The following is a 14,388-nucleotide window of genomic DNA, read 5'->3' on the forward strand; positions in this document are numbered from 1 at the left end:
GGATTGCAGATGAGCCTGCTTGCAAGGGGCACTGGAAATGATAGCACAATTAGATATTATGTTTGCTTTTATGTTCTGTACAGTGGGGTGTCTTACAGTAACAGACAGGATGCTATCAATAAGGAAGCAATGCACTATAATTAGAGTTTTATTTTATGTTATTTAGCTAAGTTCACTGGCATTGTCACTGATAGCAATTATACCAAGTGTTTTCAGCAAGGGTATTTTAACATCATTTTATTTTTCCTGTGTCTTTTTAAATATGATAGGGTTTTTGGCTATATTCCTGGAACTGGAAATTATTATTTCTTACCAGCCCAGAGACCTAATACTGCCACGTATGATCTTAGCTTGAAGATTTTTCTAAGCAGGAGAACAAACCAAAGTGGGTTCCCTTATTGCTGCAGGGCTTCAACTGTTGTCCTGCTGTAGAATAAAGATTATATAATAATTTGTTTGTTCTTTATAATGTTCATGACTTGTAAGTCAATGAAGCCTCTCCCTTACATTTCTTTTTTGGTATCTTGAGTCTTTTTTCTCTAAACATTAGAAAATAACTGTAAATCTGTTGGGAGTTTGACCCAGTACTTGTGCAGGGAACTTGTCCTGTGCTTCCGCAGAATATTTTGGTCCCTCTCCCACACACTTCCTGCCTAGCCACTCCCTTTGTTTACTTTTCTGCTTTTTGTTTTCAGTCAGTCTTTTATGCTGCCTATTATTCCTGGAGCAGCCTACATAATAATATGTTCAAATGACCACACTCTCTTCTGTTTGAAATCTCCACCTCTTGTAGCTCAGATCTGCTCCAGAGCTGAACAAATATAATCTTCCTATGAAATGTACTTCATTCCTTTATGGTAATGACATTCAATTTAAAAAGTCACTAAAGAAACTGAAGCTTTTGCTTTTTCTTGTCTTCATGTAGTTGCACACTCTAAAATACCCTATCTGCCTCCTTTTATTTACTATTGTACTCCATTGAGCCTCCTGTGTTTGTCATTATTATGTCTGTAATAAAATTTTAGGTCCTGATCTTCGCAATTGTGTGCAAGCAGACTCTGATGTCAGTGGGGTTGTGCCCAGGGGCAGCAGACCACCAGCACACAACAGGTTGTAGGATCGGGCCTTAAATTGTAAACCCAACAGGACAAGGACCATGTTTTTATATTTGCATGTAAAATGCAGTACAATAGCACTGTGGTATGTAAGTAGCACATGTCACAGACCCTGATTGTGATAGAGGTGTTCCGGAGTGGACTACTGGTTTTAATTTTGCTCCGTGGATTAGATGAGTGAATCTCACAATATTTGGAGCAGAAGACAATTAAAACATAATGTGGCTAGTATCCACCAAAATTTCAGGGCTCACCTCTTGCTGCTCCAGCCTCGCATCTTGAGACATGTTCAGGGCAAATAACTTCAGAAAAAACATGATGATCCTCCCCCAAAGCAGAGTCCAATGGTCCTGTATGACCTCTAGGAATGATAGGTATGATGCTATCACTGAATACACGCAGAAGCATCAGTCACTTTGTCTTTAGTGAAGACAAAGACCATAACTAGTCCACAGGGCAAAAACAATTTGGTTGATAGGTTATTTTAAAAAAAAAAAAAAGCTTCTAATTTGCTTTTAAAAAGCACTATCGTTCTTCCTTCTCCCCCAATCTAAAGCTACCATTCTGAGAGTTTTTAGGCCAATATAATTTTTTTTAAGACATACGCAATGATAATGGCCCTTTCAGCTTATGTCTAAAAGTTTCCATTACTTCTCTCTTTGGCAAAGAAAAGGGATGGGGAGAGATTAGGCCTGATGTAAACGGATGTAAATTGATTCTCTTCTTTGGGTTGCACCTGCTTCCACCAAAGCCAAATTTGGCCTCAAATCTCTGGTTCAGAGTCCAGAGGCTAGAGAGAGCTAGTGGCGGCCTTGTATTTTGTTGGAACGCAATGAAAATAAATGCATCAATTTTGTGCCTGATTGCAGTGGTTAATGCCAGTTACAGTGCAAGCTAATCAGGCCTTTTACTGAATATCTAATTCCAGCTTCAATTTAAGTCAATAGAAGATTTTACATTGAGTTCCATCTCTGGATGAACAGGGTCATGATTTGCATGACTTTGGGTAAATTTCCCTTTCAGGAACAAATGACAAAAATTGGGCTTTATAGATAAAGAGCTTGATTTGTATGAGATGCTGAGCATCCTTATTTCCTCTTTGAAGATACTTTGAGCTGAGAGTACTCAGTATTTCTCAGGTTTCAGGAGGTATCTTACCCTGATTTATTTTGAAATTCATGTCCTAGTATGAAATGTGCATAGCAAGACCTGTGAAACATAACCATCTCTGTGAGTTGATATTTATCTAATAAATGAAGAATATTTCAAAAATAGCAGTGTTTTAAATATGCCATAATAAGGAACAATCAAAGTTTTATGAGCTAGGATCACTGTTAGTGCCCCTTGATTTCAATGAGCATCTTTCTGTTGACTTCAATAGGAAATCGATTGGGCCCTTAATTCTGCTTAAAATTTATTTTAAAAATGTTTACTGAAAATATATTTTTAGACATGTATGTTTTTCATGCATCCATCATCACTGTATGTAGGTGTCAAATAAAAAAAAATTCAGCGTTATCCTACAAGATTATTATTCTCTGTTCCACCCATGGTAGTGTGGTGATCCATAGATCATCTTTCCTTTGAAGGAGATATCTATGGTGTATTTTCTAAAGTATTAAATTACAGCTACCTTTGTGTTTCTAATTTATAGTCTAGAAGCTAATGGACATGAACATTCATTTAATGTACATACAGCAAACTAGCATGTAAATCTTACCCAGGCAAGTTTCACCAGCAATTGTATTTATTTAAGTTAAAATAAAAAAAGGAAGTCAATTCCTTTGAAAAACTAGCAAAAACTCTTCCCCCACCCCTTCCCACATTGTAAGACTAAATGTACGACTTTGTTCACATAACTGCTACAAACAGTTCACTATGTAGGCCAAATGCTCTCTAATGCAGTAAAATTAAGAAATAATGTGCTTTGAAAGTGATTTATGAGTGTGGTTAAACTGCCAGATTTACAAAGAAATAGTTCAGATCTTGGGAAGCCTCAGGAGTCGCGTCAAAAATGAATTTGACCATGATTTAAACTGCTACTTTTCTTACATGACATTTAATATGTGTACTTTGGAGGCCCATATGTCTTTAATAAAATAGCATTAAGTTTTAAATATAATATGAATGCAGTCAGTTTCTAAATTCATAACCTTTTCCACAACTCCAAAATGCTAACCAATAAGGGAGTCATACATGCAATAAAACATAAACCTTAGAAAATAGCTTTTTATTAAAACGGTTAGACAGTTGGCAGCTGTGTTGTAATGTAATAAATACTTGCAGCCAATATGGGTTTATCAGTCTTTGTTTACATTGTAAGCAACTCTGACCAGACAGCTAATTATAACTTGAAACCAAAGGTCAAAAAAAGTATTTATACTATGTCCAGTCAATGTATATTTGGTAGGTGACCCTTATAATGTTAAGAAAAGTAAGTTGTTTAATAAAGAAATGCTACAGTACGTTTCCCAGTTGTATTTGTACAAGGATATTCCATTTATTAGTGAGCTTATCCTTTAAGACTGTTCTGAAATACTAAGTATTTCAGACATTATGAAATATATTCACAATATAAAGAATTTTAGTGTTTAGTAAATGGAGGCCAAGTAAGTTTAGCGTTTCATGAAAACAGAAATAAAGGAATCTGCTTTATACTGAATTTTATAGTTAATAATGAAAGAAGGTTAACATTTTGATGAGTATAGCTTTGCAATACTAGATATTTAATTTATTTAAAATGATATTTCTTAAGAATATTTTTGAAACAAGGGCTTGCGATATCAAAACCAAATTTCCAAACAGTTACTGCACTACTACAGATAGTTTGAACTTTTATTCAAAACAAATAATTCTGGCTTGCTTGCTGTTCTGCACATTTGTCGAGCGTAAAGACTATTTCACAGCCCTGCTAATGTAGTGCTAACCAAATATTCTCTGAGTACAACATTGTAATGAAAGCTATTGAACAAGTGGAGAAGTCATACAGTTTAATAGGAAAAGATAAATTTTATGCTTACTATTGAGAGGAGGAAAAAAACCATACTGGATTGCAGTTCATTTCCCTTCCAAAACACACTCAACTGTCTGATTTTTGGTTGGTGTGGTTCTAGAAAAATGATTAAAAAGTCTGCTTTGAGAAATCACAAGGCGTATATTCAAATGCTAAACTGTAGTCCTCCAGAATTATAGGCATCCCAAGAGCATCCAGAATATTATTAACAGCATGTAATCTGGCTCAGTGTGAATGCGTCTTTAGTCTGTTAGCCAAATCTTTACATAATACAAATCATTCTACCTATAAAGCACAAATATGATGTTGTTCTCAACAGGCAATTTAATGCAGCTATAGGGAGGAGAATAAGAGAAAACAAGATTACAAGCTAGCTGATCACACTTTTATTTCTCTTAAATCTCTATGCATTGCTCTGTGGTTATACTTGTTGAAAGATTGTATGTAACTATGATGTCTGTATGATTTGGAAAGCAAATCAGCCTAAATATGAAGTTTCATTGGATGTAGTTTTTAAGGGATTTGATATATTTATTACAAATGTACATTTCCCCCAAGAGCAGCCCTGAACCTATAAACTTTTTCTTTTGTAATTTTTTTGAAGACTTAAATTTCACTATAGATAGCTCATTTATATTTGTCATCCTGTTGTGCAGCTTTATTCATAGAAGAGCTATTGAAGCTAATCATTTTCTGGAGATTTTTTTAATGAAAAAGAATATTGGAGTTAACAAAAAGTAAGTGTGTGTTGGGAAGAAAAATGCTGTATTGAAATAATACACAGCCACCTTTTGTTAACTATGTCTCCTGACATGCTTAGGGTCAAGAACAAACTATGATGAGCACTATGCAAAAGAGCCTCAGAGTTTAACCAGTAATTCTGATAACCAAAAAGTGGGCTTTTAAAAAAAACTCTTTCTCCACCATAGATGGGACCCAGAGACCTCTGTTTAGCGCCTAAATGAACTTAGAATTATGATATCTTTTGTCAAGTATCAAGGGGTATCCATGTTAGTCTGTATCCACAAAAACAACAAGGAGGCTGGTGGCATCTTAAAGACTCACAGATTTTTTGGGGCATAAGCTTATGCCCAAATAAATTTGCAAGTCTTTAAGGTGCCACCGGACTCCTTGTGATACTTTTGTATTTGTCTTTTGCTGCAGCAGCTAGGACATTAAACCATCGCTCCAACTCTGCTCAAACTGATGACGATGCTTCCCTTCTATAAAAGAACCTGTTCTTGAAAGTTGCAGTAGAGGAAAAGAGGATTTTTTTATATTATAAGGTGATATCTGTTAATATCTTCATAGCTTAAATGAACATTGCTGTGATAACATTATTGATTTCTAAATGACAATTATACAGATCTTAATGGTGACGGTGCAGTTTTGGAAGTTGTGATGGTGTAACTGTAAATTGGAAAGATCATTGTATGTTTTGTACTGAATCAATGGATTTTGAGATTTCTTTTTAAACCTTATTCTTTCTGAGTTGCATTTTTGTGAGTAGTCCCATGCAGTCAACATAAGTAAAGGCTGCAGAATTGGTTCCATAATCTTGTGTTTTCTGGTAGGTGCTTGGTCGAGTGTATCAATTGGAGACTTAGAGTAAAAAGAGAAAATGTCTAAAAACTGAGTTAATTAAAATGTCTGTCTATATAACTTTATATTCAAAACCAAAAACATATCACCTTCTGTCATAAATATAAAGGGAAGGGTAACAACCTTTATGTATGCAGTATAAAATCCCTCTTCACCAGAGGTACAGAATCCCCTTACCTGTAAGGGGTTAATCAATTCAATTAACCTAGTTGGCACCTGACCAGAAGGACCAATGGGGAAAGAAGATACTTTCAAATCTCGGGGGCGGTGGGGGTAGGAAGGTTTTGTTTTGTGCTCTGTGTGTGTTCTCTCAGAGACAAAGAGAGAGAGACCAAGCAAGTAACCCAGCTCCTACTGAAATGATACATCTAATATTACAGAAATAGTAAGTAATAGCAAGGAATGCATTAGATTATCTTTTGTTTTAGCTTGTGAATTTTCCCTGTGCTAAGAGGGAGGTTTATCCCTGTTTTTTGTAACTTTGAAGTTTTGCCTAGGGGGGAATCCTCTGTATTTTAAGTCTTATTACCCTGTAAAATTACCTTCCATCCTGATTTTACAGAGGTACTTCTTTTACTTTTTTTTCTTTATAATAAAGTTCTGTTTTTTAAGAATCTGATGGGTTTTTAGTGTCGTAAAAACCCAAGGGTCTTGTCTGTGCTCACCTTGTTTACCTATCTGGTTGGTAGATTATTCTCAAGCCTCCCCAGGAAAGGGGGTGAAGGGGCTTGGGGAATATTTTAGGGAAACAGGAACTCCAAGTGGTCCTTTTCCTGAATCTTTGTCTAACTCACTTGGTGGTGGCAGCAGTACTCATCCAAGGACAAAGAAGGATTTGTGCCTTGGGAAGTTTTTAACCTAAGCTGGTATAAATAATCTTAGGGGGTCTTTCACGTGGGTCCCCACATCTGTACCCTAGAGTTCAGAGGGGGGCGGGAACCCTGACACCTTCCTAAATATAAGTAAAAGTGCAGTGTTGAGTAAGAACAATCTTATGGGTTATCATTGGGCAGGTAACCCATTTGATATTTGTTGTTTGTAGTCTGTAGAGAAGTGGAAGATAGAAAATACTGATTATATGAGGTCCATACTGCCCACCAGAGCAGCATATATTTCCTCAGTAAAAGACGCATTCAACGTTGAACGATGCAATGCTGGAAGGTCAATGACAGCTCCAGAGTAGGGGATGGCCCAGAATGAAAGTATTTTTTCTAATAATTTATGAAGGTGACTTTGGAGGTGATGCGGAAACAAATGAGAAGACAAGAATATGATATTTCTATAGTCACTTCCATTCTACTTCTGCCTTGAAATTAAAATTTTTATATTCACCAGTTTATCTGTAGAAAGATTCTGAAAAATTGTTTGTGAAATGCCTTTTTCTTTTATGGATACACATGAGCCCAACAGTAATTTTGTTACTGGAGGACTTGCTTGGTTCCCTTTGGATGAGCTTTTGGTTAACACCAAGCTTGCTTCTTTCTTTCCTTCTTTCTTTCTTATAACCCCATTGCAGAATATAGTTTGGCCTTTGGGAAATTACTTATTACAAAACTAATGGTTCTCTTCTTCAGAGTCTGGCCTTCTAGATTCTGCCAAGAATTCACTGAGAATCAAAGACCAGTGGCTAAGAAGGCACCATAGTGGTGTTACTCAAGATTTATGGGGCTCTAATTTATAGGGATCTAAAATTCAATAATTCAAGCTCCATAAATCTTCCACTATGGTGAATTTTCATGCAAGAGACAGTGTGGTCTAGGGGACATGGAGCACATGACTGGAAGCCAGGAGTATTCTTAGGAGAGTTACAGTTTGGAAGTAATTGTTGTAATCTGGACTTTCCAGAAGTCCGAAAGGAAGGATAATTGAAGTTTATTTTCAAGTTTTTTATTTAGCCGGGCGATGTCCACTGAAAAGTTATTTCTAGTTAAGACATAAAATGGACATAAACTATCGCAGACTGGAGGAAAGAGTATACAACTAGCAATAAGTCAGATGGTGAAAAGGGCTGTATAAGTATCTAGATGATAGACAGAATGTGTGTCTGATTCCAGGAAGAAGGGACTTTTATGTTTCTGTACATTATCTGACTTGATAAAAAGGATGTCTTAATCAAATGCTAATATGCAATCTAAATTAAATTTATCTCAAAAGCAGAGAGTAGGACAGAGTCTGTAACTGGCTGATTTCACATTACTCTCAGAAATTTTATTCCCAGATGTAATTCTGACAGGTTAAGGTAGATCCATAGCTGTGGCTGACAGAAGGCCAAGCAGCTTTTACTACATTGGGAGAAAGGTAAACCATTCATTTATTCTGTAACTCAAGTATTAGGACAGCTCATTCTTTGACATGTGTGGGGTGAAATTAGCAATAGCAAAACTTCCATTGACATCAGTAGGGCCAGGATTTCACCCCAGATGTTTAATATCTAACATAATTTTGTTTCTGCTCTCTCTCCTGCATCTTGCCAAGAAGTACTGCTTTTGTTTAATGTAACCTGAACTGATGTGGATTCTTTAGGTCTGAGGGAATTGTATGCTGAAGCTTTACAAGGAAACAGATACCTCTCCCCTCTCAAAGGAGAAGAGAGAGAATAAATTAGACCACCTTTCTCTTGTCAAGGATATGGGGAAGACAGCTGTCTTTCCAAAAGAGTAGTGGACACAGGAGGACCTGCAGGTACCACTGTGAGCACAACACAGTGAAATATCCTAAGGGTGTAATGCACCATTACTGTTCTAGGTGGGGGCTGCTAGTCTAGCCTTCTAGGTACGATTGCCGAACACTTTCCATTATAAGACCTTATCTTCTGTTTTATTTTATACGCTGTTATGGTTTAATCTCATTGTGAAATGGGTTATTCTAGTGCATTTTCCCCTGCATACATTCATAAATATTCTTGGAATATAAAGAGGGTATCGGGATAGCCATGTTAGTCTGTAGGTACAAAAACAACGAGTCCAATGGCACCTTAAAGACTAACAGATTTATTTCAGCATCAGCTTTCGTGGGTAAAAACCCCACTTTTTCAGATGCATGGAGTGAAAATTACAGATGCAGGCAAAAATATACTGACACATGAAGAGAAGGGAGTTAACTCGCAAGTAGAGAACCAGAGCTGACGGGGCCAATTCGATCAGTGTGGATGTGGTCCACTCCCAATAATAGATGGGCAATTCCAGGAGATGCAAAGTTGCTTTTGTAATGAGCCAGCCACTCCCGGTCCCTATTCAAGCCCAAATTAATGGTGGTAAATTTGCAAATGAATTTTAGTTCTGCTGTTTCTTTTTGAAGTCTGTTTCTGAAGTTTTTTGTTCAAGTATAGCTACTTTTAAATCTGGTATAGAATGTCCAGGAAGATTGAAGTGTTCTCCTACTGGCTTTTGTATGTTAACATTTCTGATGTCCGATTTGTGTCCATTTATTCTTCTACGTAGGGGCTGTCCGGTTTGGCCAATGTAGAGGGGCATTGCTGGCAAATGATAGAAAATATAACATTAGTAGACGTACAGGTGAATGAGCCTCTGTGGTGTGGCTGATGTGGTTGGGTCCTCTGATCGTGTCACTAGAGTAGATATGGGAGCAGAGTAGGCAGCAAGGTTTGCTACAGGGATTGGTTCCTGGGTTAGTGTTTCTGTGGTGTGGTGTGTAGTTGCTGGTGAGTATTTGCTTCAGGATGGGGGGCTGTCTGTAAGCGAGGACTGGCCTGCCTCCCAAGGTCTGGGAGTGTGAGGGATTGTTTTCCAGGATAGGTTGTAGATCACTGATGATGTGCTGGAGAGGTTTTAGCTGGGGGCAGTACGTGATGGCCAGTGGTGTTCTGTTATTTTCCTTGTTGAGCCTGTCCTGTAGTAGGTGATTTCTGGGTACCTGTCTCACTCTGTCAATCTGTTTCCTCACCTCCCCAGGTGGGTACAGTAGTTTTAAGAATGCTTGATAAAGATCTTATAGGTGTTTGTGTCTGTCTGAGGGATTGGAGCAAATTTGGTTGCATCTCAAGGCTTGGCTGTAGACAATGGATCATGTCCTGGATGGAAGCTGGAGGCATGTAGGTAAGTATAGCGGTCAGTAGGTTTCTGGTACAGGGTGGTGTCAAGGGTCCTTCCCCCACTCTGAACTCTAGGGTACAGATGTGGGGACCTGTATGAAAAGCCCCCTAAGCTTATTTTTACCAGCTTAGGTTAAAACTTCCCTAAGGTACAAACTATTTTACCTTTTGCCCCTGGACTTTATTGCTGCCACCACCAGGCATCTAACAAATATATAACAGGGAAAGCATCCACTTGGAAACATTTCCCCCCCCCCAAATTCTCCCAAACCCTATGCCCCCTTTCCTGGGGAAGGTTTGATAAAAATCCTCACCAATTTGCATAGGTGAACACAAACCCAAACCCTTGGATCTTAAGAACAAGGAAAAAGCAATCAGGTTCTTAAAAAAAGAATTTTAATTGAAGAAAAAGTAAAAGAATCACCTCTGTAAAATCAGCATGGTAAATACCTTACAGGGTAATCAGATTCAAAACATAGAGAATCCCTCTAGGCAAAACCTTAAGTTACAAAAAGACACAAAAACAGGAATATACATTCCATTCAGCACAACTTATTTTATCAGCCATTTAAACAAAACAGAATCTAATGCATAGCTAACTAGATTGCTTATTAGCCCTTTACAGGAGTTCTGACCTGCATTCCTGCTCTGGTCCCGGCAAAAACAACACACAGACAGAGAGAACCCTTTGTTTCTCCCCCCCCCCAGCTTTGAAAGTATCTTGTCGTCTCATTGGTCATTTTGGTCAGGTGCCAGCGAGGTTATCTTTAGCTTCTTAACCCTTTACAGGTGAAAGGGTTTTTTCCTCTGGCCAGGCGGGATTTAAAGATGGTTAGCCTTCCCTTTATATTTATGACAGGTGGTGTTTATGTGATCATCACTTATTTGCACTGTAGTGTCCAGGAAGTAGATCTCTTGTGTGGACTGGTACAGGCTGAGGTTGATGGTGGGGTGGAAATTGTTGAAATCCAGGTGGAATTCTTCAAGGGCCTCCTTCCCGTGAGTCCATATGATGAAGATATCGTCAATGTAGTGCAAATAGAGGAGGGGCACTGGGGGACGAGAGCTGACGAAGCGTTGTTCTAAGTCAGCCATAAAAATGTTGGTATACTGTGGGACCATGCAGGTACCCGTAGCAGTGCCACTACTTGAAGGTATAAGTTGTCCCCAAATCTGAAATAGTTGTGGGTGAGGACAAAGTCACAAAGCTCAGCCACCAGGTGTGCCGTGGCCTCATCAGGGATACTGTTCTTGACAGCTTGTAGTCCGTCCTCATGTGGAATATTGGTATAAAATGTTTCTACATCCATGGTGGCCAGGATGGTGTTTTCAGGAAGATCACCAATGCATTGTAATTTCCTCAGAAAGTCAGTGGTGTCTCGAAGATAGCTAGACATGCTGATAGGATCTGAGGAGAGAGTCCAAATCGCCAGATAATCCTTCTGTAAGTATGCCGATGCTGAGATGATGGGGCATCCAGGGTTTCCAGGTTTATGGATCTTGGGTAACAGATAGAATACCCCTGGTCGGGCTCTGGGGGTGTGTCCATGTAGATTTGTTCCTGTGCTGTAGGAGGGTGTTTCTTGAGCAGATGGTATAGTTTCTTTTGGTAATCCTCAGTGGGGTCAGAGGATAGTGGCCTGTAGAATGTGGTATTGGAGAGTTGCCTGGCAGCCTCCTGTTCATAATCTGACCTGTTCATTATGACTACAGCACCTCCTTTGTCAGCCCCTTTGATTATAATGTCAGAGTTGTTTCTGAGGCTGTGGATGGTGTTGCATTCTATACAGCTGAGGTTATGGGGCAAGTGATGCTGTTTGTTCACAATTTCAGCCTGTGCACATCTGCGGAAGCACTTTATATAGAAGTCCAGTCTGTCATTTCGACCATCAGGAGGAGTCCACGCAGAATTTTTCTTCCTGTAGTGTTGGTAGGAGGGTTGCTGTGGGTCAGTGCACTGTTCAGTGGTGGTTGAAAATATTCCTTAAGTCGGAGACAATGAAAGTAGGCTTCCAGATCACCATAGAACTGTATCATGTTCATGGAGGTGGTGGTGCAGAAAGAGAGTGCCCAAGATAGGACAGACTCTTCCGCCGGGCTGAGTGTGTGATTGGATAGATGAACAATATTGTTAGGTGAGTTGAGGGTACCACTGTTGTAGCCCTAGTGGCATGTAGAAGGTTAGATAGTTTACTGTCCTTTTTCCTCATAGGGAAGTGGACTGTGCGTTGTAAATGGCTTGTCTTGTTTTTGTAAAGTCCAGGCATGTGGAAGTTTGTGTGGAAGGTTGGTTTTGTATGAGAGTCTCCAGTTTTGAGAGCTCATTCTTGATCTTCTCTTGTCTTTTGATTCTTGGAATATGTTGTCATGCCTTCAGCATTTGATTTTTTTTTGAGGGGGAAGATAAGAGCTGTGTAGTCATTGCAGTTTCTCACGTTCTTTCATCAGTTTTTGTATATGATAAGGGTGTTTAAAAAGCCTTTGTCAACTCTTCTTCTCTTGCACAGTCTTTATAAATATTTATATAACACCATTAAGAAGAGCTAATCCATTACAATATTTTAGGTTAAAATTGGCACTTACATATGTCAAGCTTATCATGGGATGGTCCCCCTTTCTTTATGCATATGGCTAAAAGTAAAAGACAAATAGATGAATGCACCACAATTGATGGAGCTTTTATTCCTTTTCAGTCCTTTTCTTTTCTATAATACAACATACAAATTGTTCCTGGTATTATGACTTTCATGCAAAAATATCACATTGATTTGCAGCTGATTACATGTAAATATGTGTATATCAGTGCAATATCTCCTACCTCTAGGAGATGTGCTAGGCAGGGGGAATTAGGTTCCAAGTAGTAATATGCAGTCTACCATGTGCTTGGTTTGGATGCTTGCTGAAATTTGTTAGTCTATTCAGGCCTTCCTTTGCTGTCTACATCCTCCCACCATCATCCCAATCCAACCTGATGATCTGAAGAACAAAAATACATTGTCTCCTTTGTGACTTAACCCATTTCAGATCTTAAATATTTGATTAGTGTCCTGAAACATCAGAATTTCTTGATAACTTTCTGTCTCTGTAACCACAGGTTTAGAAGTGGGATTTCCAGCAGCCTCATTTTGGTGTCGTTGAATTCAATTGAGATTTCAGTATTAACATAAATGGGAGCAGAGAGAGACCAACATTGAACGCTTTTGAAAATTCCACCCTAGATAACCTTAAGAGATCTGCAGGATACATATTCTTACTGCAGCTTCTTAGACACATTTTTCAAAGACCGTTTGTGGGGCTTTACTAACAAATCACTTACACCACTTGGTGATAAGCAAGGGATTTAATTGAAAGAATAGGAAAGCAATGGACATAAATTAACAAGAAAATAAACAATACAAAACTACAAGTAAGAAAATCATGTGAATTATCTCAAGAAAATGGAAAATATGAGCCAAATTGTTTAAGATGAGTACATATGTCATTAGAAAACTGGACCAAGTCATTGAAATGAATTATGTAGATGTTCCTCAGAATAGAGAATTCCTCAAAAAGTCTCTGAATTTAGCTAAATAAATTTAGAAAAAGAAGCATGAAAAAAAGTGATATTGTATAATCATAATGAACCATGCATTCATGTCATCCAATTAAGTGTGATATCCAACTACACTGGCTTTTCTATTGTCAAACCCCACCTAAGAAAAAAAATCCAAACGTCAATTAGACCTTGGATCAGAAGCCTTTAGTTTACCCAATATATGTATGAAAGACAGCCTATAAAAACCAAAGTATAAAAGAGTGGTTCATTTGAATCTATTCTTCCAATGATGATCTGACTACCGAGAAGAATCTGACATGCTATAACTTCTCTTCAGATATTGTGATTATCTTGTAGGTGGCTTACAAGGAATCTACAAATGGAATTTATCCTGGCAAATGGGGCAGGAGAGTCACTATCTTCACAAGAAATGAATAATGTGATTCAAGAACTTCTTCCCTAAAAAAATTCTTCAATACCTTTCAAACTGGTTTTATACTCAGCTTCAAATGTGAGTTAGGGGAATTCTTTCAGGAATGACTTTACTTTAAAAGGACAGAAGACTATTCCTTAATCACTCATTCCCTCTTTTATTAAAATACTGATTAATCTAAGATTCACCAGGAAGACACATTGCCCAGTTTTGTTTTTCCAGCTTTGTTACGCTCTTCTCCTGAGCCACACTAGGAGCTTCAAATACTTGTAGGGCATCAGAAGACTTGTATCTTTCCAGTCAGCATCTATGAAATAATGGCTAGCAAATGGTTTTCGGAGCTAAAATATCGAAGGGAAATTTGAGTACCATGTAAATATTATTAGATCTATAATGTTGTAATTTAGAAAGATTTGAAAGGTGATGTCAGAAGGGCACTATAGGAGTAATGCTACAGAGCAAGATAAAACTGAAACATGTTACTTGGTTTTGCAGACAAGACAGTTGTCTGGGTTAATCTTTTTTCTCCTGTACCCTTCCTTGATGGAACAAGAGCTGTATTAGAGGAGCTTATTTACTTAAGAATAAATGTTTTCCCCTTTTTTCTTTCTCCACCCATTCTATATACTAGACACAATT

At 38.0% G+C, this 14,388-nt stretch overlaps 1 protein-coding gene across 4 annotated transcripts in view; it reads left to right on the plus strand.

Moving 5' to 3' along the window:
- Positions 1–14,388, plus strand: part of LRMDA (leucine rich melanocyte differentiation associated) — a 959,691-nt gene that overhangs the window by 578,093 nt on the left and 367,210 nt on the right. The window lies entirely within an intron of this gene.

Source organism: Dermochelys coriacea, chromosome 7 (genome assembly GCF_009764565.3).
Source record: "Dermochelys coriacea isolate rDerCor1 chromosome 7, rDerCor1.pri.v4, whole genome shotgun sequence".
Classification (NCBI taxonomy): domain Eukaryota; kingdom Metazoa; phylum Chordata; order Testudines; family Dermochelyidae; genus Dermochelys; species Dermochelys coriacea.